Genomic DNA, 26,963 nt, shown 5'->3' with positions numbered 1-26,963 from the left:
GCCCGAAGCCGCACCAACTTAATGGACGCCACCTGTTTAAATGGTCAGCACCATGTGCAGGTCAAGCAGGGCCTCATTTGATTGCCCACCGTGAATGATCGGAACATGCAGCACATCCCCAACGGTAAATGTAAAATGTTCAGGAAGTTTGGTTTACCCTTTATGGCTTAGGACATTTCCTACTACAAGAGTTAAGCACTCAGGACAGGAAACCATTTGCTGTGGCTGTAAGATCTCTTTAATGACTGTCTAACTAGAAACAGGCTGCCTTAGTTCTGTGCCTAAAGCAGGCCCGAATGACCTGGCTTCCAGGCCTTGTTAGGATATTTACTGCATCTTCGATGGGAGTCTTTTTGACACGGCTACAATAAAATTTACAAGGATCCCCTTTGTAACCTCATATGAGGCCGAGTGTGGTCAAAAGGAAAAAAAAGCATTAGCATTTCTCGTTATTAATGTGGGAAATAGCTTTTAATTTTTCTTAATGAGCTTTTTGTTTACATTTGTAATGCCTCTTGCATGCAGAACAAAATATGGGGCAGAGGAGAAGATGTCGTTCTGTCTTGGTGTTCACTGTTTTTGCTGGTTAAACGTCTGCAAAGCTGTGCATAAGTAAATAATGACCAGTGAGTCCTGTGGTTTACATTGATCTCTCAGAATTGCTATTGTAGGCCATTAAGGAACACATCCCAATACCTGAGTCAGTAATACCTGAACAGAACTGGAGCAACATATATTCTGCATTTCATGATGAATTTAATTATATTAAGAAAATGCATTAATGATTTTCTTTTGTGGAGGAAGAGAGTCGGTGCTCTGTTTAAGCTCTCTCTTGTTTTTTCAGTGTGTGCAAAGAACACTTTCAGTGTGAATTATGTCTTGTCCACTATACGAGCCCTGATTACCGGCTTCAATAAGTGTCAGGGTGTGCTGTGCTCTGTGTGGCTTTTCAATGTATATTCCTGTTGACTGGGAAATTGCCAGAGACCACCAGGGGTGACTGAGAATCAACCACCAGCAGCCAACCAGGAGAAAAGTCATGGCTGCTGTTTCTGTTTTTTTTTAATAAGACCTTTCTTTTTTAGTGCCACCCGGTCTTGCAACGTCGACACAGTTTCAGTCTAGCTCCGTTTCTTGTTTTCCTAATAAAATGCAGTCAAACCCAATTAGTGGGAGTCCGAACAGGACTCAGAGCCCAGCTAACAGGAACTTTGTTCAGCTGCTTCCTGCTGTGGGGAGACCTATTGAAATGAGCCACTTGATACCCCTGCCTTAGGATCCCTGGAAAGAGTGTTCTCTGAGATGTGTTCTCTGAAAGTCTGTCGTCCTGGCAGGAAAAGTGTGAAACATCCGTCCATTTCCACTTTGAAAATTCAGAAAGCTGGGATTCCCCGGTAGGCCAGTTCACTTGTTTTTTAGAGGGCACTGGGTTTGTCTCTGGCCCAGGAATGGCCATGCTGTTAGGATCACACCTGTGCTGACAGAACATCACACAACTGAGTTCCTGTCCTGCAGGGCGACAAAGTGCCACTTCACTGTGGCTGGATGGACCATGCTGGGTTTCCTGCTGCATTTCAGGAAGTCCTAAATCTTCAGTCTGCCAAAAGGAATGACTCTACTTTTTTCAATTACAACATTAGGCAGATATCCACTTAATGAATTGTTTATCCTGTTCTATTTGTTATAAAGTTTTTTTAAATGATCCATATTATGATTTGACAAAGCAATCAGATTCTACTTGTTAATGGGGATATTCTGGACAAATGCAAAATTTAAATCATTGTTTAATAATAAAAGTCCTTCTATTCATGTATGAAGAATGTGGTAATAAATATCGAACGATATTAAGCAGTTGTGCAGGCAAATGTGTAATTAAACTGTAACTTTAGAAAAATGAAATCTGGGCAAGTTAAAACTTTGAAAAGGAGACCTTGGCACGTTGATTGTGTTGTAAAGTGGTTAGTTTTAATGCTGAAAAAATGTGAGTGATCTAAACACTACCATCCATTAAACTTATGAAATTCCTGCAGTACACAATAAACTTGGAATGATTCAATGGCATGGCTATGTAAAGGCATTTTATCATCTCCTTTCAAATGTTCAAAACATATACATTTTGTTCCATAAAAATATCCAGTAATGCATTACGGTTTTTTTTCACATTGACTGAGCAAACTCAATTGTTTAAAATGCAAAAGGAAAAAAGCGACCAGTCCTTACAAATCTGCTCAGATCTTCCCAGTGCAGGGTGTAGACAAGGCACTAGGGATGCTGTTCATGAAAGTGCTGTCAGCCGTGTAACTTGTTTTTATCCTAATGCTGAAAAAAGTTGACACATTCACAGCAGAGTGAAAGGGCTACATGTCACAGATGTCCTGCAGGATTCGCAGTTAAAAGGCAGTGCAGGTAGTTTGAGCATTTCTTCTCCTCTTGAAAATATCAGGGATTTGTCTTTCAATGTCTCCCAAAAATGTGATGAAATTAGCAAGGCAGGAAAATTTTATTGTGGCAGTGGGACACAATGAAACCCCAAGACCACACCTCTGACACAGTCCAGACACACGGCTCCCAGTCAGCCAGGGAGACAGGGGCTGCCAACAAACTGTTAGCCGGGGACATTTTCTTTTTTCTTGCGAACAATCTGTATTGCAAGTGCTTTGATTGGATGAAAAGCAGACATCATTAGAATATGAAAGTGTTGAAGCGCTTCGCAGCCTCAGAGAAAGCTGCTCTTATTGCAAACAGATGCGGCCGTCATTCCTACCTGATTAACCTCGCAATGCTTGAATTAAGGTGTATATTCTTAAGGAAACTCAGAACATACAGCTCAATCTCTTCAATCGCAGTTTCTTTTGTAGGATATGAAAAGGTCATGTGCCAAGTGCAAAACATTTACACTAGTGTTGAGCATTGTTTTCAGAAGTAAAAAATACAAACTCCTGAAATGCTGCAAAAGTAGACAATCTACCAATGCTATTTGACTGCAGGTTGCTTACAGTAGAGAATGCGCCCCATGTTCTCAGATTTATCAGCTGTGCAGCTATCCACATTACGTACAGCATCAGCTAAATAAACTCCGAAGTACCTTTCTGGGGCAACAAGATTTTTTTAATTGTTCTGTATAAAAAAATATAACTGCAGGACAATTTTCCATTCGGTGCTTATCCATGACATAAAAGAAGGAACAGATTGAGTAATTCAGTGAAATATGTAAAAAGCTTCACTTGTAACACTACTTGAACAAAATCCATTCCAGGAATTTCTTTTTGAAACAGCCATAAAGGAAGAGGCAGAGAAGGCCCAGCTATGAACCGGAGCGCTTTGATCCTTTGCAGAATATTGTTTGACAGCTGATCTGAGAGTTCTTGTGGAGCATTGCGAGCAGCAGATGGTCCTTTTGTTAGTGGAAAATAAAAATCCAATAAAAATGGTAATTATATAAAAAAGGTGTGTGGTGGTGTGGGGGGTGATTTGCCTCTTATGCTGGTCCAGAGAATGGCCAATACTTCAGCATTTTTCGGGCACATAATAGCTTGATTGTCCCCTCTGTATAATTAGCAGAATCTCTGAAGAATACACACCAAGCGGCCACACTTAGTCCATCACTCCTAGTGTTCACTGGGGTTCCAGAGATGCCTTCAGGACTCACACAAATGACTTTAAGAGTCTTTAGAGCAAATTCTACCAAGGGTGACAGTGTTTTCCTGTTTTGAGCACACCCTGACTGGTACAGGACGGTCATTATCACAGCATGGATTTTCAGCTAACTGGTGCAGGGAAAAATTCTTCTCTTTTCTCTCGGGCTTCTCACGAGGACACTTGGCGTTATAATTTATTTAAGCACTGCTGGCTACCACACTGAGACCGAATAACTGCTGTCAGTGATCTTAAGTGTTAATAAACCCCTGTTGATCTTTTTTTTTCTAAACTTTCTGTTGCCTTTTTATGGACTTTGTGCAAATCAATCGGCAAAAACCTACTGAAAGCAAAAATGATGCTCAGCGGATAAGAAAAGCACAGCACATCAGAACCTTTCATGCAGACCTGATTGTCGTAATTAACTGGATTCCCTGATTTTAAGACTGTTATGAAATTGAACTTCTATAGCAGTTATGCAGCACAACAGTCTGAAAGTTGCATGTGGGTTTTGAATCTATGCAAATATAATACAAATGGCACAGGATTTACCCTGGGTGCAGCAGTGGAGTTGCAGTGCTCTCTTATCTGGGGTGCAAGCTGCAGGGCTGCCTTATCTGCCCTGCTGGTGCCAGTGCAGGAAACAGCTTGGCTCTGTGATCAGGGGGCTAGGCGAGGCAGAGAAGTGGGTGTGCATGGCTGTTTGGGGGGCTCACCAGTGTTTAAGGAGGGAGCTGCAGAGGCTGCAGCCAGCAGGGGGTCTCAGGGGAAGAAAGCCGTACCTTATAAAGACATTCCACAGGGCACTGCAGTAATGATGGCCTTCTGCAAGCACTGGCTGCAGTTAGAGCTGTTACCTGGAAGCACACAGGCACTGCTTTGTTTTGTAAATGGGGCTCTGAAAATGTTTCAAGTCACCCTCTCGCCCCAGAGAAGACCAATACGGAAACTCGCTACGTTTCTGGTTTGCCTTGCTGGGAGTGTGAGAGCAGTTTGGGATTATTCTGTCTTGGTGCCCAGCTAAAGTTAAAAACTGAACTCCCAGTGTTCACTGGTTGTTCAGATTCCAGGCACACCCACAGAGGGAAGAATTACTGCAGGTGGGGTTACATGTGGCATGAACCTACTTTTCAGCTAGCTTGTCAGGGAAGGATGTTTATTAGGATACTGACAGCCAGACGTTTACTTTTAGATTGCTGGTCTTAATAAACTAAAAGTTATTTCGTTTTAGAAGGGCATCATAATGCCCAAAACGATGGTGAGTGTTAGCAAACCCAACCCAGTGCTAAATACTTTTCAGACTGTAAAGTCGACAGAATAGGGATAGTGATTCTCTGGCTGGTAACCTGACTTTAAATCCTCGAAGGCTTTGAGGATGGCTTTTGGGGAAGGAGGTGGGTTAAGTTTAGCAGGAGATAAATTCGAAGGGAACGAGAGCCGAGCAAAAAAAAAGTGCAGAAAAGAAAAAATGAATGAAACCATCTAATTACCCGTCTCAATCAATTCAGTTAAATAAAGGTTATTTTTCCATCCCTGTCATTCCTGTCTGTGGATTCCCTAGAACAAAGCCTTTGTGTTCAAAGAAAATTAGTGGTGTTGAGTTTTTGTCTTTATTTATTAGTCCGTGGGCCACGTATTTCACCCTTCGAAACACGCAGAATGTAAAGAGTGACTATTACAGTTTGACAGGGTTGTTAAAGTCCACTGTTGCCACAAATACCCCTGAGGAAAGACAGCGATCATCTCTTCCCCTACAGTTCATTGGGCCAGCCCTCATTTTTGAAGGCAGTTTTAATGACATGATTTACTGCGCCACAAGGCCTTTGTCATCCCTCGAAAAATGACAATAAATATATGGGACATTATGCTAACAGCTCGCTCCAGAATACCTTGTCAGTTACGGCTGGTAGAGATACATTTTAATTTGGCCTTTCATAAAAAAATCTTGGCATGTATGCCTGGTGTGAACACAAGCTTGGAACTCAAGTGTGTCATCCAAGACCATGCTGTTTATCACCCCTTATATTTTCTTGTCCTTTTCATTTAATGTCATCTCTATGGAAACAGACAGCGCCCTGGAAATCATTTTCAAAACAAGCTTATTTGTTGAAGAGGAACAAGAGAGGTTAAAATATGTGTTTGGCGCAGAAGGATGTCATGGCCTGCATATGGCACTGTTACATTAATAACACTGACAACACACTTGGCTAGCTGCTAGACACCCAGGCAGTGAGTCTTTGTGAGCAGTAGCCCTCTCTCAAGTTCACCTGCTCTTCTTCTATTTTAAAAATGCCACAGAGAAATGTGAACAATTATCCCCAGAATTTGGAATGAAGTACAGGGTGTTTTTTACTGTTTGTCATGCCACACGCAGCCTATTCTATCCACAATTAAAGGAGAAAATAAAACAGGACTTTGACCAGATTTTACTTTTGGTAAAATCTTTAGCAATTTGGACTTCTGCGCTTTAGCAATTTTACTCCCGAGATTCAAGCCGGCAAAAAAAAAAAACTGTGGTTCGATTTAAGTACCCCTTTATTTTAAATGTACGTCAGCAAGATTTGTATCGTGTCATGTGGTTTCTTTTTCTCCTGTTTGCATTAATCAAATTATTCCAGCCCTGGCCACAGCTGTTTGACAAATCTGTTTTACAAATGGAGGGCACAGGGATCTGTCTGCAGATAGCCAGTAAAACTTCAGCCCTGCTGAAACTATGATGTATTTTAATGGCGCCAGCAGAAGAAGCAAGATAAACCGAGCATCTGTCTCTCTTCATCTTGAAAAGGCTTTAGCAGTGCAGCGATGATGGGATCAGAGGCAAGCCAAGAGTTTTCTTTGAAGTCTGGACCTGTCAACCTGTTGCATTCTGATTCCCGAGTCTCCGCCGATACGTCTTTATTTAAAAACCCCACCTGGTGACTGTCCTAGTCTAGCTATGGGGGGACTCCTGCCTTCACTCTGGTTAGACCCCCCATACTGAGGCGTGTTGTGTGAGCTCTGGAGGTCTGAAGTGTTCCAGAAGCACCATTAGCTATCGCGATACCATCATTAATAGCCTGTCACAGCCTATTACCTGCCTGCATTTATCACACATCAAGTCAACTGGACATGGAGGCCAACACTCCAAATCAAGGGATGGTTGTGAACAGTGACGTTTGCTAATTTACCAAATTGTGAAACTGTAGGGTGAGAAAGAAGATTTTAGATGTTGAAAGGATTTAAGGAAATCCTTAAATATGAAAAGAAAGACAGGGATTTTTTTTTTGCATTTGTCTACTGCAATTATATTTGTTGTGGCGGGATGCAAGAAGTCACAGCGCAGTCCAGTGTGGTTTGGGAGGAATTTAAGTGAGGTAAAAATGGCCATTTCCAGAGAATACATGGTGTATCCCCCACAGTGATTTAATTTACAGCAGTGTTACAGAGAGTTTTATAGTCTGAGACCGGCTCAGGTCACCCTGTGTGATTACCAGGATTACCATTGCTTGAGTGACCATTACCAAAATGCTTCTACTGATGGCCCAGTGGCTATTCCCTATGATAACATCCCCGTCTTTCAGCTATTCCTGAGATGTCCCATTTAAAAACAGGTGTTTAAAATTCACTCAAGCAAGGCCAGAGACAGATTTCTACGATTGGCAGACAGAAATCCTTACTAAGTAAAAAAATAAGTACAGAATTTGACTCCATCTCAGAAAGTGACATTACAGAACAACGTCTGCTCTTCTCTTTTCATACTGTAATTGCTGGCAGCACTGCATTAGCTGTGGTGAGCTGATACAGCCCCTGTATGAAGGGCTGTCAGCTGTTCCCTGGGTGTCTGGCAGAAATGCAACAGCAGAACCATAAGCTGAGTCCCACGTTTCCCAACACCTGTAATTAGAGCACTCCGTGGCTGAGCCCGGGGTATTTGTTGTTGAAACTGGAGCCACGAAAGATGTATTTCATGCTTTGTTTTCTTGGGGTTTTTTTTCAATTGATGACTCATTGTTCGCACCCTCTTACTTCCAGATGTCATCTTGAAATGTAGTGCGCGAGCAGGCGGAGAAACCGTGAGTCAGGACAGCGAGAGACCTCGGCTACAGGAGCACGAGCTGAAATCGCCACACACGCACAGACGCACACACACACATGCACTCTCCTGACTTTCACATTCCTCCTGTTCTGCATCTGCCCCTTTACAGTACTCTATAGCTGCACATCCAACCTTAACATGCGATTTCCAGTGCTAATTTCTTCCTCTCCAACTGTGTTGCTCTGCATAACCTACCTGAATAAAGCAAAAATGTAATATCATCCAGGCTACAACCCCTGCCTTCCCTGTGTCCTCAATATGCTGTCTGGCCTTAAAAGACTTCCTTCTCCAGCATGTTCGAGTCAGAGCAGTGAAGTCACTCAGAGGAGTGATGCTGGCTTTGTTCTTCAACGCGTGCTTGTGCACCTGGTACACGACTACTGCTCTACATTCAGTGTAATAACCTGGCTAGTGTAGCCATGGGGATAATTAAACTGCTGGGCCCGGGTGAGAGGGTGGTCACCCAGTTTTCCACAATCTGGGGTCCCATTGTCAGACAGGCTCAAGCGGTGCGGAGGCTGAGGAAACTGGAACGTCTGGGCCAGCTGGGGTGGTAGTAAGAGAGGACTGGAGAACACGACAGTCAGGCAGGGATTGCACTCCCCTCCCGGTGTTTATACAAGGCTTATCCAGTCTGGGCAGCAGTATCACTCACCAATACCACTCCACAAAAGCTGCTCAATTCCCCAGGAATTAGGAACAGTCGCTGTAGACTTGCTCTCCTCCCAGCTCGGCTGTAAGCTGAGGACTGGGACTCTCTACCCAGTCCCAGCGGCCAGAGCTGGAGGTAAAGATGGACCCGAAAGGCAGAGCAGCAATGTGTGGGGTTCGGTGGCCCAGTGAGTGTGGCCACACAGGTGCAGGTTTAGTGATACTGTAGATACCCAGCACTGCCCCTTACAGGATCCCCTGCCTTCCTTCTTCCTGCTTCTGCACATTCAGAGAAACTTTGGGGACAGGGACGCACAGGAGTCACACTTGCCAGTCGCCGCTGCCTGGTGCCAGCTCTTTGAACGTAACCATGACATTCGTGGTGCAGATGATGAACCTCTGGTTGAGGGGAGGTTTGAGCTCAGCACTTCAGAACCTCGGGGCACTTATCAGGACAGCACAGCTGCGTCTCATTACCAGATTCTCCTATGAATGTGTATCATGCTCTACCGCGACGGCCGCCGCAGAGACAAAGGATAGAGCCCATCAATTTGGATGACTAATGGATAACTTCCACATCCATCTGAGGTTCTGTGTGCTAACTGGATTGTCTGTGTGTAATAACGGCGCACACTCCCCTCAACACCCACCGATATGGAAATTAGCCATGTGTCTCCAACAGGTGGACTGTGCGGCTCACTTGCAAACTATAATATATGTTCAGGTGGGGAGCTGCGTCAGCATGCATAGGCTGCAAAGGAGCAAGTAATAGGTTTATTCCATGCTGAAAAGGCCAAAATGTTGTGTTTTCTTTCTTCTCTTTTCAGCATGGAATAAACCTATTACATATGATATATATTTATCTGTCTTGGACAATATTACAAATAATAGCTGAATGAAGGACAGAAAGGGTGCAAGTGTTAATCATTAATAACACTTCTCTGCATTTTCATTTAAAGGACCCCCAAAAGCAATTCACATAATCAGCACTGAAGTGTAGAACACATCTGAGTGACCTATAACCCCACAGATTAGGTGAAGATGTGACAAACTGCTTCACCAGTTGTGTTGAAGAGGTACTGGTGGTGCCACACTGTGCAAATGACTCAGCCAAGATGCCACCCCTACTCTTATCAACAGTGTCATGGTCATTAATGAGCAAGTAGTCAGGACTTCAGTATAACATCTCAATCACAGGACAGCACATCAGTTTCCAAAATCTGGTCCGGAGGGAAGAGAATCACCTCCAGGCCCACAAACACTTCCCTATGTTCAAAAGTAAAAATGAAAGGCAAAATTCATTTTATACACTCTCTCGTTAATTGAGATATCTGGACTCACCTGCTTCACCTGCAATGTGTTTGTAGCTAAAGCAATGAGTTTCTCTAATAGTATTATTTTGTTCTATCTTTAGTGAAACGTATTTAAAGCTTTCTTATGATTCCTGCCAGACCCCTGTTCTTTTGACAGATTGTTTTGTTAATTTATTACTAGCTTTCCTAATGTATAGCTAAATAATTGGCCAGAGTCCCATTACTTTTCCAGACGCGTAACCTTACACTCATGTTTTATGTTAGGATGAAATAATAAAATTAAATACGACAGCGACACTGGGATATTCTGATATGTTTATGCAGTACTATATGGACTGTGCTGTGTTGTATGCCGGTCTTGTTCTACGGTCTGGCCGGACTGCGGAGCCACCGTGGAGGTTGCGATGTGGCTGCCGAGAGTCTGGCAGGACCAGGCTGTCTGTGGCTCTAGTGAAGAGAGGTTCTGTAAGAGAGTTCCGGGTGTTCACCGCCTATCCCCACACGATGTCGAGAAACGACATTTATAAAAAAAAAACTGCTGTACTTTATTTACGACTGAAATTCCACTTTCATAGCAGTAAATCCAAAGTACTGTTGCCGCGGTTTTAAAAAAAAACCAAGAAGAAATAATTTGTCATTTAAAAAAGTATATTCCGGGATTACGTTTCTCTGTCTTGTTTTATGCGTGCTATATCATGAGCAAATTGCACACAGTGATCTATGCTGTCTTCACATGAACACGAAAAGACAAAGAATAGTGGAATTCCCTGCACTGTTAGCGCTGTGGATTTGACCAGTTCTCATAAATGCGTTACTGTGCACCCGCAGAATTATTCTGGTCACAATAGAACTACTGTGCCATAAAACCATATTATTGTAATCAGAACAAAGTGTAGCACCCAGTACAGATATTCTGTCAAAGGGCATTTCTGTTTTGCTTGGTAACACATTTCAACACTGCGTGATTTATCTACCGTTGCAATGATATAGACATTTCTAGCATGTTTTTCCGAGGTCAATATGTGAGAATTTATGAAATGTGATTTTTATTCCAATTCAAGATTTCAGTTTAATGAAGTTCTGTGAAACACACAGCCTTCTCACAGAACGTAACACGATTTACCGTGCATTTGTTTTATTTTTAATCAAATAATTTAGAACAAGAAAGAGATGTGTTGTTTAGTATCGGAGACAAAACTTTTTGGAATACCGCTCCTGTGACTTGATGCTATCACCACATTAAAATGCAACTTGCAGCATTTTTGTCAAGGAGTTTTCCTTGAGAATAAATTTCGTTTCTTGAAAACTGCCTTGCCTGTGGATTGGAGCGGCGCAGAAACATCCTAAATACTTGGCTTTAAAGTGAGGAGACCACAGCAGTCGTGCATGAGCGTGATTTGATTGTGGGAAGGGCTTCATTCATTCGTTTTCAGGAGAGGAACCAGAAAAGTTTTGGTCAGTTCACCGCTGTACAAGGCCACAGCCTATTGCTGTAACTTAGAGACTTTCTGCCGTTTCCCCACAGATATCGTCCTAACCGTGGCTGTAAATCGAACTAGTTTATAAAGAAGATAAAATATTCTATAGAAAAAGACAAGGTTTAAAAACTTCGGAAAACCATCTTAGAGGACTGACTGCGGATTTTCAAACGTGTAACAAAATATCAATTTTATGTAAATAGCTAAAGAAATCAGAAAACGTCACTGGATGATCCATGCGCAATATTACATCAAATACCGCAAAAACTTTGTCTTTCTCAGACTCTTTCTAAATTCTTTTTGCCTGATTTCTTCATCCGTTTACATCTTTAACATGGCTGATAGGAAAACTAGTTTTCCTGATAGGAAAACTGTCCACTTTACCGCTGGAGAGCTGCACGAATGCCACGGGATTGGTTTTTATGAGGGTTATGTGCCCTGTTTCTTCCCAGGAGCTACAGAGCCCATAAAAACTCAACAGGATAAAAGAGCGAAGGATTAGGAAAGAATAAAAGCCGTAAACCTTTTCCGTATTATCTTGTCAAAAGCCATGTTCAGTGCACTTTTATAATAAATTCAGATTCTCGATGATCCCAGCACTCCATTTAAAAAGACACCGTTATCTCAGGACGTAATATGTAAAGACAGAGACACAGTGGATAGGTCCTTTGTAAAAAAAAAAGTTTACGGCACATTGTCCTTTATATCGGCATCTTCTCTAAAAGCTGAATGGTTAAATTAAGCACTAACGAAATGCGTCCATCATATCATCTAACTGCCAAAATAAATACGCCGGAGAGGTAAAAGAAAAACTTCTTTCCCCGGCGGCGTTGCGTGTCTTTAAGATTTTCGCTGCAAGTTATTGAGACTCATAAAACGAGGGAAAAGAGAAGGCACTGAAATATGTGACCCTCCTAGAGATAAACAAACTGTGGTATTCATTGCGCATTTTACGAGTTGTCCTAAGAATTCTGTCTTTAAATAAACTTCGCCGCACGGAAGACGCGGCGCTCAGGACTCCAAATCAATTTCCACACAGACAGGGTTGCACAATCGAAACCTACTTTGTTTCGCCGGCTGAGTGTTTATTACTGTTAGATTCTAAGAACCATCTGGGTTTTCCCTTTCAGCCGGGTATGAGGAGGACAGATGCTCCCATTGTCGTCCGCTCCAAATCTTAATAAGCAGTTAAAATATTTACCGAGCCAGTTTGTAGACCGGGGCCACCGCACGTCTTCGCTTTTTTATTATTATTATTATTTATACCTTTTCACAGACAAAAAATGGAGATGTCCACTAAATGTGATTGATTGGGCTTATAAACGGCCATTATTACCATCCAGCTCCACATGTCAGCTGCTGCTTTTGTGCTGGCTGTATTTCTAAGTTAACCAGTGATCCATGAGAACAGACTGGAGCTTAAGAATGTACAGCTCTGAAAGAAATCCCGATTTTTCTATGGACCCTTCCCTCGATTAAAAATACAGCTGCAGACACTAGCGAGAGACAAGAGGGCGACAGAAAGAGGAGGGCTAGGGGAGAGAGTCTTTGGCTCTTAAAATCCCTTGAACGACATGATTAATAACTCGAGAAGACCCAATCAAGAAAATCGGAACAATCCCGGTGGTTGTTTCATCTGGGCATCGCTTTTTCAGTCCTGGGAAGCAGAAGATCAAAGTAAGGTGACTGCAGAACACGAGTTTTTCAAAGTTATTTCAGCAAGAGACACCTAATAATTTGACTGGGAACTCAGCAATGTGTCATGAAAAGAGCAGATGGGGATGTGTGGATTTTAAAATATTATGTAGTAGGTTTAGAGATTCAGAAGTATGTTACATACTACACATATATAGGTGAAATGGTTTGTTTAGAAGTAGGCATAGAAGAGTACATAATGGCTGATAGCCACCTGCCTGGCCAGCTCCTCTTTCTCTTTATCTCTTTTCCCTTCTCTTTCCTGTGGTTTCTCCTCCTTCTCTGACCACCCAGACTCTCCGGTCCCGGTCTCCCAGCTGCCACAGCTGACCTGGCTGTGGTGAGACGGGCTGGAGGGAGTGCAGACGCCCAGCCTGGAGGAGGAGACACGGCTGGGAGGAAGGGCCGGAGCAGAGGCTGGAGGGTGTGAGGAGGGAGGAGGGACTGGCTCTGTCATAAGAAAGGGAGGTTTGAAAAACTGCGCGCAGCCACTAGCTCCCAGGCGCTCCGGGGATACCCCGCACACAGCACAGCACAGCTCACTCACACTGACTCCTCACTGCCCCCCATCAGAGCTCTGTGTATACAGACACCTCAATGCCCCCCATCAGGGCTCTGTGCACACAGACACCTCACTGCCCCCCATCAGAGCTCTGTGCACACAGACACATCACTGACCCTCATCAGAGCACTGTGCACACAGACACCTCACTGCCCCCCATCAGAGCACTGTGCACAGACACACATCACTGCCCCCCATCAGAGCACTGTGTACACAGACACCTCACTGCCCTCCATCAGAGCACTGTGCACACAGACACCGCACTGCCCCCCATCAGAGCTCTGTGCACACAGACACCGCACTGCCCCCCATCAGAGCACTGTGCACACAGACACCTCACTGCCCCCCATCAGGGCTCTGTGCACACAGACACCTCACTGCCCCCCATCAGGGCTCTGTGTACACAGACACCTCACTGCCCCCCATCAGGGCTCTGTGTACACAGACACCTCACTGCCCCCCATCAGAGCACTGTGTACACAGACACCTCACTGCCCCCCATCAGAGCTCTGTGCACACAGACACCGCACTGCCCCCCATTAGAGCACTGTGCACACAGACACCTCACTGCCCCCCATCAGGGCTCTGTGCACACAGACACCTCACTGCCTCCATATGAGCTCTGTGTACACAGACACCTCACTTCCCCCCATCAGAGCTCTGTGTACACAGACACCTCACTGCCCCCCATCAGAGCACTGTGCACACAGACACCTCACTGCCTCCATATGAGCTCTGTGTACACAGACACCTCACTTCCCCCCATCAGAGCTCTGTGTAAACAGACAGGCACCTCACTGCCCCCATATGAGCTCTGTGTACACAGACACCTCACTGGCCCCCATCAGAGCACTGTGCACAGACACACATCACTGCCCCAACCACATTTTACTGCCCCCTGCCAGCACATCACAGTGAACACAGACTGAAATCTCAGCACCCCACCAGTAGAGAATGGTGCACATACTGACAGTTCAGACAGTTCATGCCCCCCTCCCCAGCAGAGCACCCCTAGCAAAGTGAAGGACCTCCCATTTAAAGTATTGGGAAATGAGTTACACTGGGATTTGCATAATCATGGCATTACATTAGATTACTTTGTGCATTATCATTTGAACATTGTCTGTGAATCTGTGCTGGCCCCAGGCTTGTAAACTTGATTGTATATGGGAAAGTGTAAAACTTTTTTGTTTTTGACTCTTGTCGGCTTCAAAAATGCAAAACATGATGGTAACCTAAAACTGCTCATGATTTCTAATAGATAAAACTCCAATGCCTCAAGCTGCAGTTCTCAGACCCAGAATGACCTCAGAGCTGAGGGTGCAAATGTGACATTTAAGAACATAAGGACCTAATGAAGGTAACAGGAGAGTGGAGGCCCATCCAGTTGCTAGCAGCTAATAGATCCAAAGATCTCCTCCAGTGCATTCTCAAGAGAAGCCATGGTATCAGCTGTACAAACGTGGTACAAATTGCTCGTTCTAAACTCCTACTACCCCTCCTTTAAAAAAAAAGCCTCCATTTCTCAGTAGTTTCCATTGTGTCCTCTTTGTCAGTGCCTTTGGCGATTTCAGTTATCTGAATCCAGTCCCCTCGTAGTATCCTGTCGTCAAGACTAAAAACCTTCCATTCTCCCAGCCTGTCAGTGAAGGACATTCCTTTAAGCCCTGGGTGCACCTGGTAGCTCTTCATCTGCGTGATCTTTTCCCAGCATTAAGCGCCACACCGTCTTATCAAAATTCCTTTTCCTTTTCAGCTCAATGCCAGCCACAGCAGACAAATGTGGATGGTGCAGGGCCATGTCATAGCTTAATGACGTGTGCGATTTAACAAGCAGATGAACTCCTGCATCCCGGGGTTTGATCAGTGTTTCATGCAGGCTTCACGGAAAGACAAATTGGATATAAATACTGAAGCCGAGCATGCAGAGCCCCTCGTGAGCCTCTTTGTCAGTGTGTTCATTAGCCAACGACATTTGCCATGTGGTTCCCATTAATTGCACAGAAAAACTTCCATGAAAATTACTGAACTGGACCTTTGTTTTTCCTCACGGGACGGTCCGTGTTCCTGAGGAGGGCAACACACAGAGATGCGCTGTGTCACATGCTCTGTGATGGTAGACACCTGTTGGAAAAGACAGCCTCATGCAAACCGCTCTTTCTAACATAGACGCACACAGGAGAGACTTCCAGTTCCTCTCTGCAGAAGCCAGCGATGGAAATCCCAGAGGGCTTTGTAAAAAATGAGGGCAGAATAACCGTCCCATGGAAATTCAGTCCTTAATCAGTAGCGTTCCTCAATGGCTTGTCGTGGAAAACACAAAAGCATGCATCTGTTAAAACCGCAATGTTCCATTGCTCTGGAGGCAATTCCCCTTTTCACCCAAGATTTAGTTTAGAAAGCCATTGTTGACGCCGATGTGTTTTCTGAAGGAAACACTATAAATAAAACAAAAGCAGCAGCAGTTGTCAAAGTGAGCTCTCTACTCATGTGTCTCGGTTCGCCCTCTGTCTTTGCAGCCTAAAGGATTGGTGCCTGGGTTTGAAGACACTTGCTCGGGAGGGCTGTTGTTCCGGACCCTCCTGGAAATGGGCTGTCTTCTGTGGCCTTTCCCAGAATGCCAAGGTCTTATAGAGCCCTGGTTCTTCGAGGGTGAATGGGAAAATCATTGTGGTGAGCCATCACTCCTCGGCTTGCTCTACTTTATGTTGGGTTTTTTTTGTGTCTGTGTTTGCTCGGCAGACCTCCAGCTGTGTATTTATTTTTCCTTTATTGGACAGCCAGTTTGTTTTATTTATCTGACAAGGATTCTCCATATTGTTTCAGGTTATCAGCACTTTCTTGCAGATCACATTACCGTGTGTGTGAAGATTTGACCCATCGCAGGGTTCACCTTAAATCAGATCCTTATCATTACCACTGTGATAAATAGGCACAGCTCGGAAGGAGATTATTGCAAGAGCACCACTTAGATGCCAGCGGCAAGCTGCGTTCCACATGGGACAGAGCTGTCAGCCTGTCCTACAGGCAAGAGAGCAAATGCTTATTGCTCTCTTATTTGATTTGGGGACCAATTTATAGTGTGTCCAAGTGACCCTACACAAGGATATCTACTCTAGTGGGGCATCTTCACACCTACCTCTTTCTCTGCCTTTTAGAACCAAAGTGATCCAAGTACACATACTGGAAATAAATTCTTCTCAGTTTTAGAACAGATGACAGAATCCATACCATGACTGTGTGATCTTCATATATTACATCTGTTATACAGCACATTGCTGTTTTGTAAACATTTTACAAATGCTTTATAAAAACTACTTTTGACTTGTTTCTTTTTTCAAATCATCCGTATTGGAGCGAAAGAGCAGGCAAGTGTAGAACTCTACATGTTCAGCTGGGTTAGATAAGGAGTGGCATGTATTTATTACTAACTTCTTTTTTGGATCTGTTCTGCTGTTCACAGTCTCTCCTCATCCAGGAAGGTGTAACAGGTTTTTCCAGCTCTCTTCACGGTATGTCACTGACGTACAGCCTGAGATTGATGGGCTGGACAACTGATCTCGCTGGTGAGAAATATGGAATGCATTAATTGGTTGCTCAGCAAAGCCATAAACCCTAGGGACAAAGGTCAAACTCAAACAATGCTAACTGAAAGGTATCGTTTGCCTTGGATAGGAAGAATTTGGAACAAGCCTTTTTTTTAAAAAAAAAAGCAATTGAGAGATGAAGGACCACACATTTCTCACCAGCTGTTCTTCTTCAACTTTATTATCTAGTACATGTGATCCTGGGAGGGTGGGGGTGGAGTGGTGAGTGTGTCTCCTTGATAAGGATCGTTAATGAAACGTCAAAGTCGCGGATGGTAGACATTGATACCCATCATGGGTTTAAAGCTTAAATCATGTTAATAGCTTGTGTCCTTTTCCAAATTGTAAAAATAAATGTAAAAGCATGTTTAAAACACTGCACTGGAGTGGCACAATGATTCTCCCCTGCAGACAGATTTCAGCAGTGACATCACCAGAGCAATTAGACCATACAGACCCTTGTCCATAATTTATTAATATGTTACAAATATTCCTCTCCATAATCTTGTGGAAGGGGCATAGTAATCTTGTGGAAGGGGTATAATACATGGTGTTATTTAATAGAAGTTGAAGGAGGTCAAATTTTAATCTCACACCGCTGCTCTCCTGTGTCTAATAATTCACTGGCTGACCACAGCTTTGCACACCTTTGCAGCTGCCTCCCTGGCTCATTCCTCACAAGTGAGGGGGCTTGTGATCTTCGGTCAGCACTGCCATTTCTTCAAGCAGGAGAGTTAACACCAAAGTATTGAAGCAGCTTTCTCTTTATATTCTTCTGCTTGTTTCAGTGTATAATTTGACCAAACTGTCGAATTACCTGTGCAGTAGCAACATTGTATTTATTTAGAATCTTAGGCTTTCTATTTTTTTCATTTTGATTGAAAAAACTTGAGAATCTATGACCACAGTTTAAAACTCCTCCATGCCGATACCATGTGGCAGTGATCAGACAAAGTCACCATCAGCAGATCTGGACCTTCATGGATGCTGCCTTACCTGTTTTTGTACATCTTGTAATCAGCAGAAACAATCAATCATTCAAACAATCATAAAATACATTTGATAAAACCTTCATCGGAAAGGTTTGGGAAAAACTGGAAAAGTAAATATTGGGTTTTTCAAGCTCACACCAAGTAGCGCACTGACCCCTGACATGCTTTTTTTCCTCTGCCATACTCCTGCTTCAGTGGTGTCCCGGTGAGAGATATTAATATGTGCAGGTGGCATCAGTCAGTAGACCACCTCACAGGTTTGAGAGACCTGTTGTAAGTGAAACCCTGAAATTGTTTAACTGGATCAAAATGAACTTTTATTGCTGGATGGCTTAGATCAAGGTTTGCCTTTCAGTACTTCATAACTTCTGGGAAAAAACTAAATAACAGAAAGGGAATGCAGTCTTGTCTGTTTTAGTGTATCATATGGACAGATATTTTTCCCAAAAGATATCCAACATGTCAGGTTGAAGTTTTAATTGATGATCTGGGAAACTGTTTCTCTACGTGTCATATATTTGCACAAAGATGTCTCAGAAAGAGTGGAAGAGGTTCCTCATCTCCTTGCAAGAGAACCAGACTCTGAATACAAAGAGTGTATCAGGTCCTCCTTGGTGCTCATAGCTTGTTTGCAAGGGGAGACTGCAGTGTGTGCACTGAGCCACCATGGGTCAGGCAAGCTTGAGTAGGTTGGCACCAGTCACCATGCTGACAAACAGATGAGAGCAGAGATTCAGCCTGAAAGAAATTCTGAGTACTTTTTGAATTTCTGTCCTGTGATCTCTTTCCGTGGTTTTTTCGGACTCCCCCTCCACACATATAACACATATTTCTAAAACAAATGCAAATTTTTAAAGCCTTTCTTCCTTTTCTTCAGAAACTGCCCACTATTACAGAGTTGACTGCAGCTGGATGGGTCCACCTGGGATGACTGCTCAACCTGTTTTTTCGCCAGGACAAACTGAACATCTACAAGAAATTAGAGGCATCTTCCACCCCTTTAATCATTCCAACAATCATAAAATACATTTTATAAAACCTTCATTGTGAAAGCAAATATTGGATTTTTCAAGCTCACACCAAGTAGCGCACTGACCCCTGACCTCCTTTGCCTTTACCTAATTCAGCCCAATTATTAGATAAAATGATGGATTTGATCTCCTTTCAAAGGGGGTTATAAAAGGGTCCTTTTATTCCATCCTGTTTCTGCAGTCATCTGACAGAAGCAGGCTGGTGCATTAATTATGATAGATTCTGTTTTGAGGGCCTTCAAGATGATCATTCCCAGAATTCCACACATAGGGTGTGACCTTTTGACCTGTCTCAGGCCACACGGTGAATATAATCTATAAGCAGATTTTGCAGGAAGAATGACCACTGGCTGGAGCAGAGCTGGGCCTATTTGCAGGACAAACACAGTTTGTCACACAGGCGCTGAGGCCAGGACTATAATCCCTTTCTTCAGTCTTCAATATCCAGTCCATGTAAAGGGGTGTAAAATATGCAAATCTGGTTGAAACCTAATGAAATACAATCTCATTTCTCAACAAGCAGTAAAGAAAAAAAAGAAAGTTTCATTGATAGCTTCTCAGCATAACTGTGGGAACTATTGCTAGTCTTTGAACTCAGAAAGGTTCAATCTCATGTCCTTGTCCCTTGTATCTGAATAATGAAGCTTAAATTGCTGCCCAAAGCTTTTTTTTTCATAGTAAAAATAGTCAGTTAGGTCTCCATATGTTTGAACTGAGCTGTATATAATAATAATATAGTACCTCAATACTCACTGTTCTTAAGAATAGTTTATATTTGTAAGTTTGCAATGGAACAAATTTGATTATTTAATGGTCCTGTGAAGGAATTATTATTTGTTAACCAGATTCTAGTCTCTATCACCATCCCCCATTGTGATTGATTATGTTTTTCCACAAATTGGTCAAGATCCAAACTGCGCAAACACTTGCATTCTGACATGTGAGGACTGTGCAGGTAAATTCACACAGTTCACTCCTGCATTCCTCAAGCACTGTAACAGACTTTACAAGCTGCAGCGATAATCCCAAACTTTATAGCTCCTAAAACAAATGTTGGACTTTCATCAAATTAAATAACCCCTGCTGGTACCGGTAAGGCTGAGACTTAGCAGGTCAGCACAGAGAATTTAACTTTTCCGGTGAACATGGGAGAGAAGTGGAGAGAGACAGAGCTACAGTGGAACTGTGTACGCAGCACTAAAGCATGAATTAGTATTCAATTACAAATTGTAAATTTGGAAATTCATGGACATTTGACCTGGAAAGGTCAACATAAGAGGAATATCCCAAAGCTGCATGACTCTCAAAAGTGAGGGGATAGCAGTATATACTCCTATAAAATGAGAAGCATGAATTTGTGCTGAGGCACATTAGCCTCGCTTAAAGGTTACATCAGTTCTTGTTTTACATATTGCAGATTATTCTGTCCGGAAAAGTTTTGAACCAATTCTAAGGACTAAAAGACAGGACTGGGATCAGAGTTTGTCCTGTGAAGATGTCATCCTGAGAATTTTGTGCATCCAGGGGGATCTTTTACTTCTGGTTCAAAAAGAGAACACATTGTTGTCCTGTTTCAAACCATCCTCCCTCCCCCGACTCACTATTTGTCCAGATCAAGGCTTTCATTAAAATACCTGTGTTCAAACATTCAATATCCAAGGTCATGCTGTTTTCCGTGAAAACCCAGAAAAAAAAAGATTGCTCACCGTTATGTAAACTTCAGTCGTTATTTGTATTTTTTAAAATTTCGATTTGAAAAAGAAGAGGAAAGGGTGAGTCTGACCATTGGAGGGTGGGAGGCTGGCTCCTGGCGTTCAGCCCCCCATAACCTTTCCTGCCTAGAACTCAGATGCCTTCGCTTGGCACTCTTTTCTCTTTTGTGGGTAAAAATGTTTATGACAGACCCCTTTGTCCTACTTTGAGCAGTTTATTAACCTTCCTGGTAGATTATTTAATGGAAGAGCATGCTGTCAGGCTGGACTGGCAGTGGGTCCTGTTTTGAGGGATCTGGAGCCCAGTGGAGGAGAATTCTCCACATGCTTGTGGTCACCTGCTGCATGCCCTCATTGTTAATAAGGCCTGACACACAGATTCGGAATTTAAGAATAACCTGAGCACATATTGCATAGAGAACAGAATAATAAAAGAACTACTAGTAAGTTATATCACTATATAATATAGTGTGTATTTATCTATGTACAGTATATGTGGAACTGGATGGAGAACTTAACATTGTCATTTGTGACATTTACAGCTTTTATTATGTTAAAATCAAAAGTGCTTGATCTTTCTGAGATCAGGACAAAATGATTACCAGGCTGTTTTATTTTTAGTCTTTTCCGGACTGAAAAAAAAAACTCACTTGGACAGTGGTGAAATTATTTACACTTGAAGACAGGGTGGGCAGGGGTGTTAGTCACAAAAGTTAACATAAAGGTCAAGACGTGTATTCTGATATAGTTAAGAAATTAGTCCAATTTACAGATAATACCAAATTAGGAGGATTGGCAAACATTGCTGAAGCCACAAAATACATTAAAAAAAGATTTAGGTGAATTTTAAAACCTGGCAGATGACACACTTTTATGCTGAAAGCAAGTTTAAATGTAGACAAATTCAAGTTTTTGCCTGCAGGAAGTAAGATATATAAGCTATAAATACAAAGTGGGAAACACTGAGCTTAAAGAGGCTGCTAACGAAAAAGATTTACAGTAGGTGTTGATGCTGAGATATCAATTACATCTTCTAGATAATGTGGGGGATCAATTGCAAAGGCAGAAAATGTTCACTTATATAGTTAAAAGAGGAGAGTTTAAAGCAAAGACTAATATTTTAGAATTGTGTAGCCTAGTATGGTCTCATTTAAGAATATTGTATACAATTGTGGTCACTGTGTTATAGTAAAGATGTTGCTGCTGTGGAATAAGTGCAGAGAAGGGCCACCAGATACATTCCAGAGCTCAAGGGACTATCCCACACTGACAGGATAAAGGACATCAACTTTTCCACTCCTGTCCAGAGAAGACTATGAGAGGACCTGATAACAAGCACTCAAAATCTTCAAAGGTAACCAAATTGATTTCTTCAGAATGAACACAGAAACACTAACCAGGGGGCACAAGAGGAAACTACGTGAAAGTGCATGGAAAAGTGAGAATAGGAAGCACTTCTTTGCCCAAAGAGTAGTGGGTGCATGAAACTTGCTGAAGCTTATAACCTGGCCTCTTTCATAAATGTTCTGCATTAAACCCTTGGATCAACCACTCAATTGAGTGACCAAATAGGCCAGATTGGCAGAATCTCTCATTTGTAACTGTTCTCATGCTCTTATGTAAAAACAGATGGAAGAAGGGCCTTATTTTGGCAACATGATGCAGTGTAATTATGTTGTAATTGCTAATGCTTAATTGAAGTGCGTACCAGCGATAGAGAAAAACTCCTTATCGAGACAGCTCCTCTGAGGATGGTGAGACTCATTAAGTTTGCCTGGTTAAAAAGAGCAGCTAGGAGCTGATCATCTCCTCAGTGATCGTGGGACCGGAGAATTTATCACTACCAGATCGCAGTCGCCACTCAGAAATGTATTAAATACTTGTTGGTATTTCCTGACGACCAATTACCAGTCCTCAAATACCAGTACTGGTTTTTATTCTTTTCCCTGTCTGTGATATGTTTCTAAAATAGCTGCATCATGTCATGTCATGTTGGAAGCTTGCATACTGTCTCTGTGAAATTCTAGCTTTCCGATGCTAGATTTAAACAGGGAAAAACAGCGTTTTTTTTAAACTGTCTACAATAATATGTAATATGATTGGTATTCAGTATTTATTAAATAAATTATGCTGAAACATGAAAATATTTGATGTTTAAAAGAATTCCTTGCAACAAATGCAACATTCCAAATATTGCAGGTGGGTAGCTGCGTCAGCATGCATAGGCTGCAAAGGAACAAGTAATAGGTTTATTCCATGCTGAAAAAAAGAAGAAAGAAAACACAACGTTTCGGCCGTGGAGCCTTCTTCAGCTGAAGAAGCTGAAGAACCCACCTGAAGAAGGCTCCACGGCTGAAACGTTGTGTTTTCTTTCTTTTTTTTTTCAGCAGGGAATAAACCTATTACTTGTTCCTTTGCATTCCAAATATTGCTGCCAGTTTGTTTCCATTTTTTCTGCATATAATAAGAGCAGGAGACAAAATCAATGTTTCCAAAGCAGCCTTTTGCTTTTCTGAATTCACAAGTCAGCCTGTTCTTTTCTGTGATAAAGAAGAACAACACTATGACAGAAAAAGGGTCATACTGTTTTTCCCAAGCATTTCTTAAATTCATTCTGTACATAACTTACTTAATTGCATTCTTTCTTTGGTTGCTTTCTTTAATCCATTCCCACAACAGGGCACTGATGGTTTCTTCTTGTCAGTGCATAAAAAAAAAACATTTTTCATAGTCAACATTGTGTGCATGGGTTTTCCTTTTTTTACAGCCAAAACATACAGGAACATCAAGTTCTGTATGAGGATGCATCTCAGAAAAAATGTCCTGTACACAAGCACAGGGCATTCAGCGATTACAAAGAAAAAAATAGCCGAGGAACTGGAATAATCTGGAGTGGTGAAGGAATGGAGGGCACAGGAGAGCCCCCATGAAGCAGAGCTGATTAATTCAGACGAAAATTATTCCGTGCAGTGATTCTACAAATGCATAAGCACTTGGGCATGTTTAGCACAAATTTAATTACGGCTCTTGGTAAGCGGCCTGCTTTTTTTAAAGAGCTCTCTCTCCCTGCCTCCCTCTCCCTCACCCTCTTCAATGCCTGGTGATGTAATGTTCTATTGTAAAGCCTTAGAAACTCTTCAAATCAACTGCCAGTCATGACCTTGCCCTCCGCAAGCTTTTTTCTTCTTCTTTCTTCTATTTTTTTCCTCATAACCGAAACCCCTGTATGGATCCTCCTGACTTCATCATTTGTCTTTTGTTCCTTTTTTATGGGGGGTGGGGGTGGGGGGGGGTGAGGACGACTGTGAAATATTTGCTTTATTTCTGTCTTTCCAATCTTACTTTATGTAGGAAGGGGTAAAAGACACAACACAATGTTGTAATAACAATAGTTTCAAGAGTTTATAACTGTCGTGAGGCATGTCAGCTTAACTCCTTCCTCTCTTGCTCATCGCGTTTGAAACTTCCACAGAGCGTAGAGTTTACTCAGTTCATACAAAGTTTTGTACTTTGTGCGTCAGAGTTTTTCAGATTTCAAACAAAAAAACAAAAAAAAACACCATAAATTAACTGGTTTATTGGTGATTGACGTGAGTAGCCACATGTGATAGCAAGTGCCCTTATCAACGGTAGGGGTTAACTTATGGAGGCCAGCTTGTATCTTTGAAGTTATTCTAAAGGGCCAGTTCTGTTACAGCAGGCAGCTCTCTGAAGCTGTGGCTCAAGGTCCCAAAGTACAGGAATTAAAACATTTTTCCCACCTCCTGCACTGACAGGAACGTACTAAATCGCTCTGGCAAAAAAGAGATAATCGCTAGGTCTCCTCCACTGATGAGTTTTTTTTTTAGTTCAAACATGACGAATTAAAAGAACAATAGACGGAAAGCACATTACAGCAAACGAATAACTTTGCATTGATGCATGGAAGTGTATCTCAGCTTGAGTTGTTTGAAATTTGGCAACTACTCTCTTTGCTGGGGGAAAGAGAAAAGAACGAAAGAAGAAAGGGACTGAGAGAGGGGGTGGGGTCGGTGGAGTAAGACAGCTACAAGACAATTGTGCGGGTTCTGTTTTGGACCGATTTCCCCGAGACTGCTGATCTGACATGACGGTCATGAGCAAACAGTCTCCAGTTCATACAGTAAGTGCACCAGAAAATAGCTGATTTTTCTTTTTTAGTTTAAGCAAAAGAAGATGAGTGACTGAACAAGAAGGGGTGTTTGTGTGTGTGTGTGTGTGTGTGTTGGGGGGGGGGGGGATTGAAAACAATTATACTCCATAAGCAACACAACTAAAATTCATTTGTGTAAGTAAGTTGTGTTCCCCTACTGCGGAATTTTCAATTATGTATATCTAATTATGCCTGTCAAGAGTGTGAATTGAAAGAAAGGCATTCTTTGTCCCCTCTACCCTTCTTTCAGTGTTTCCTTCGTCATCTCCTCTGTCCCACTGATTATAGCACACTTATACAACTAATTGCCTTACTGCTTATTAGTGATACAATTATGCAGGCCTGCGGATTCTTGTGTGAACAGCCATCTGTGGAGAAGTGACACTATTCAAAACTATCCATAATTTAAACCAACGTTATTCTGACGCGCTGAGCGCAGACAATTGTACGGCCTTCATATTTCATACCCACCCTGGCCGGAGAGAGGTGTTTTTGTTTTGTTTTTTTGTTCGGAGGCTCACCTCTAGCCCTGCTGGGAAGTGTAAAGCAGGGGAGTGCCTCCAATCCTGTTTAAGAACAGACGTAGCGAAGCATGCTTAATGCTGACTTCCCCCCAGCCCACGGGTCATTTTTCTTTCAATTTTTTTGTTTTTGGATGGCAGTGGATAATTTTTGATTTCCCCTTGTTCAGGAAAAGACCACACACAAACCTTATTCTGTCTTTTCTTCCTTTTCAGTAAGCCTTAGTGGGTATCCACTAGTTAAGGTTTATCAGGGGGGAGTTCAAAACTGTGACGGAAGCACGTCAATAATGGCATCCAGAAATCGTCAACAAAAACATGGATCTTTTTTTTGGCAGTGTTGTAATCATGACTGAGTATGTTAGAACTGGGATGAAACTTGGAGATACCAGTGAGATCGTGCTGTATGATGTGTTCACAGGTACTACAGAAGCACATGTCAGCTTTGCAGGAAGCTAGAGAATACATGCAGCATCTCTTCACCTGAGGAGAAGACTTTTCTACCCTGATCAAAGTGATTCTGCAGTCTGCCTTGAGGGTCCAGCTGGAACCTTCCATTCAGCATATTTCTGGGTGAGTCACATCTCATTCTCATGGTGTGTTCTCAGGAATGGAGGATGGGAGAGGATAGCTTATTTCAGGTTATACAATAGCTATAGTTTGCCCATTACACATGCACACACTCACAAGCGCAAACCACAATGTTAATGGCTTGAATGGAGTGGTGCAAGTCTTCTATATGTTGTCAAATAACTTGTGATTTTTGCCAAAGGGAACAGCTTCTGGAATGTGGCATCATCTGGCCAAAAGTATTCAATTCAATCTATTTTTACATAGCACCTTTCAGAACAAGGTTGCCCTAAGGTGCATAAAAAATATCCCTGCACCCAAAAAGATTCTCAGGCAGAGTTCAGCCACAAAATGCATAGTTTGCTTTGACCAAAATTACCATCTGAAAATATCATGGTAAAAAAACGTGTGGGTCTGAATAAGAATATGCAAATAGCATAGGATCCTGGCAAGAGTTGTTTTAATGTGTGGCAAAATCTAATGAAATTAGATACTTAGTTTTAATAGATCAAAATAGAAGATGTTGTGCTGGAGTGTAAAACTCACATACTGCATTAATTAAATCTTAAGTGAATGTATAAGAATGAGCAGTTAGATATATTTAGTTTATAAGCAGGGGTTGTAATGTATTGTACCCAGTTCTTGGTTGAGTTACTGTTCTAAATATTTTTACAAAGTAATCCTAGTAAACTTTTTAAAATAAATTCTATACACTTCTGTCAGTTTAAGTAAAAGGTTTAGAAATGTTTTGAATATTCTTTGTGATTTTTAGGTAATTGTTTTCCAAAATCTACAATATTCAAATGAAGCTAATTATGTATACAAATACTTTTTAGTGACATAATCTTTATTTAAATTAAGCTTCATATGTGCTGGAAATGAGTTTGAAAATGCCTGTTTGGGAACGTGGCGTCAGACGACTCAGTCAAAGCACACGAGTTTCATGACTATGTCATTTTTCACCTGCTC

The 26,963-nt window shown here is 42.2% G+C and overlaps 1 long non-coding RNA gene across 8 annotated transcripts in view; it reads left to right on the top strand.

The window, feature by feature from the left end:
- The window catches only part of LOC107080020 (uncharacterized), a 78,342-nt gene that overhangs the window by 35,905 nt on the left and 15,474 nt on the right, over positions 1 to 26,963 (top strand). For 5 of the 8 annotated variants that reach the window (XR_011182843.1, XR_011182840.1, XR_011182842.1 and 2 more), the window contains exons 2-3: positions 15,930 to 16,083; positions 25,846 to 25,997. This is a non-coding gene — a long non-coding RNA (uncharacterized lncRNA). Of the gene's footprint in view, positions 1 to 15,929; positions 16,084 to 23,436; positions 23,763 to 24,115; positions 24,874 to 25,845; positions 25,998 to 26,963 lie in introns of those variants that run through there. The other 3 variants (XR_001480925.2, XR_001480921.2, XR_001480924.2) reach the window with 3 other exon arrangements.

Source organism: Lepisosteus oculatus, chromosome 20, assembly GCF_040954835.1.
Source record: "Lepisosteus oculatus isolate fLepOcu1 chromosome 20, fLepOcu1.hap2, whole genome shotgun sequence".
NCBI classification, from domain to species: Eukaryota; Metazoa; Chordata; class Actinopteri; order Semionotiformes; family Lepisosteidae; genus Lepisosteus; species Lepisosteus oculatus.
Note: the sequence above shows the minus strand (reverse complement) of the source record. Positions and strands in the feature narration are given on the sequence as shown.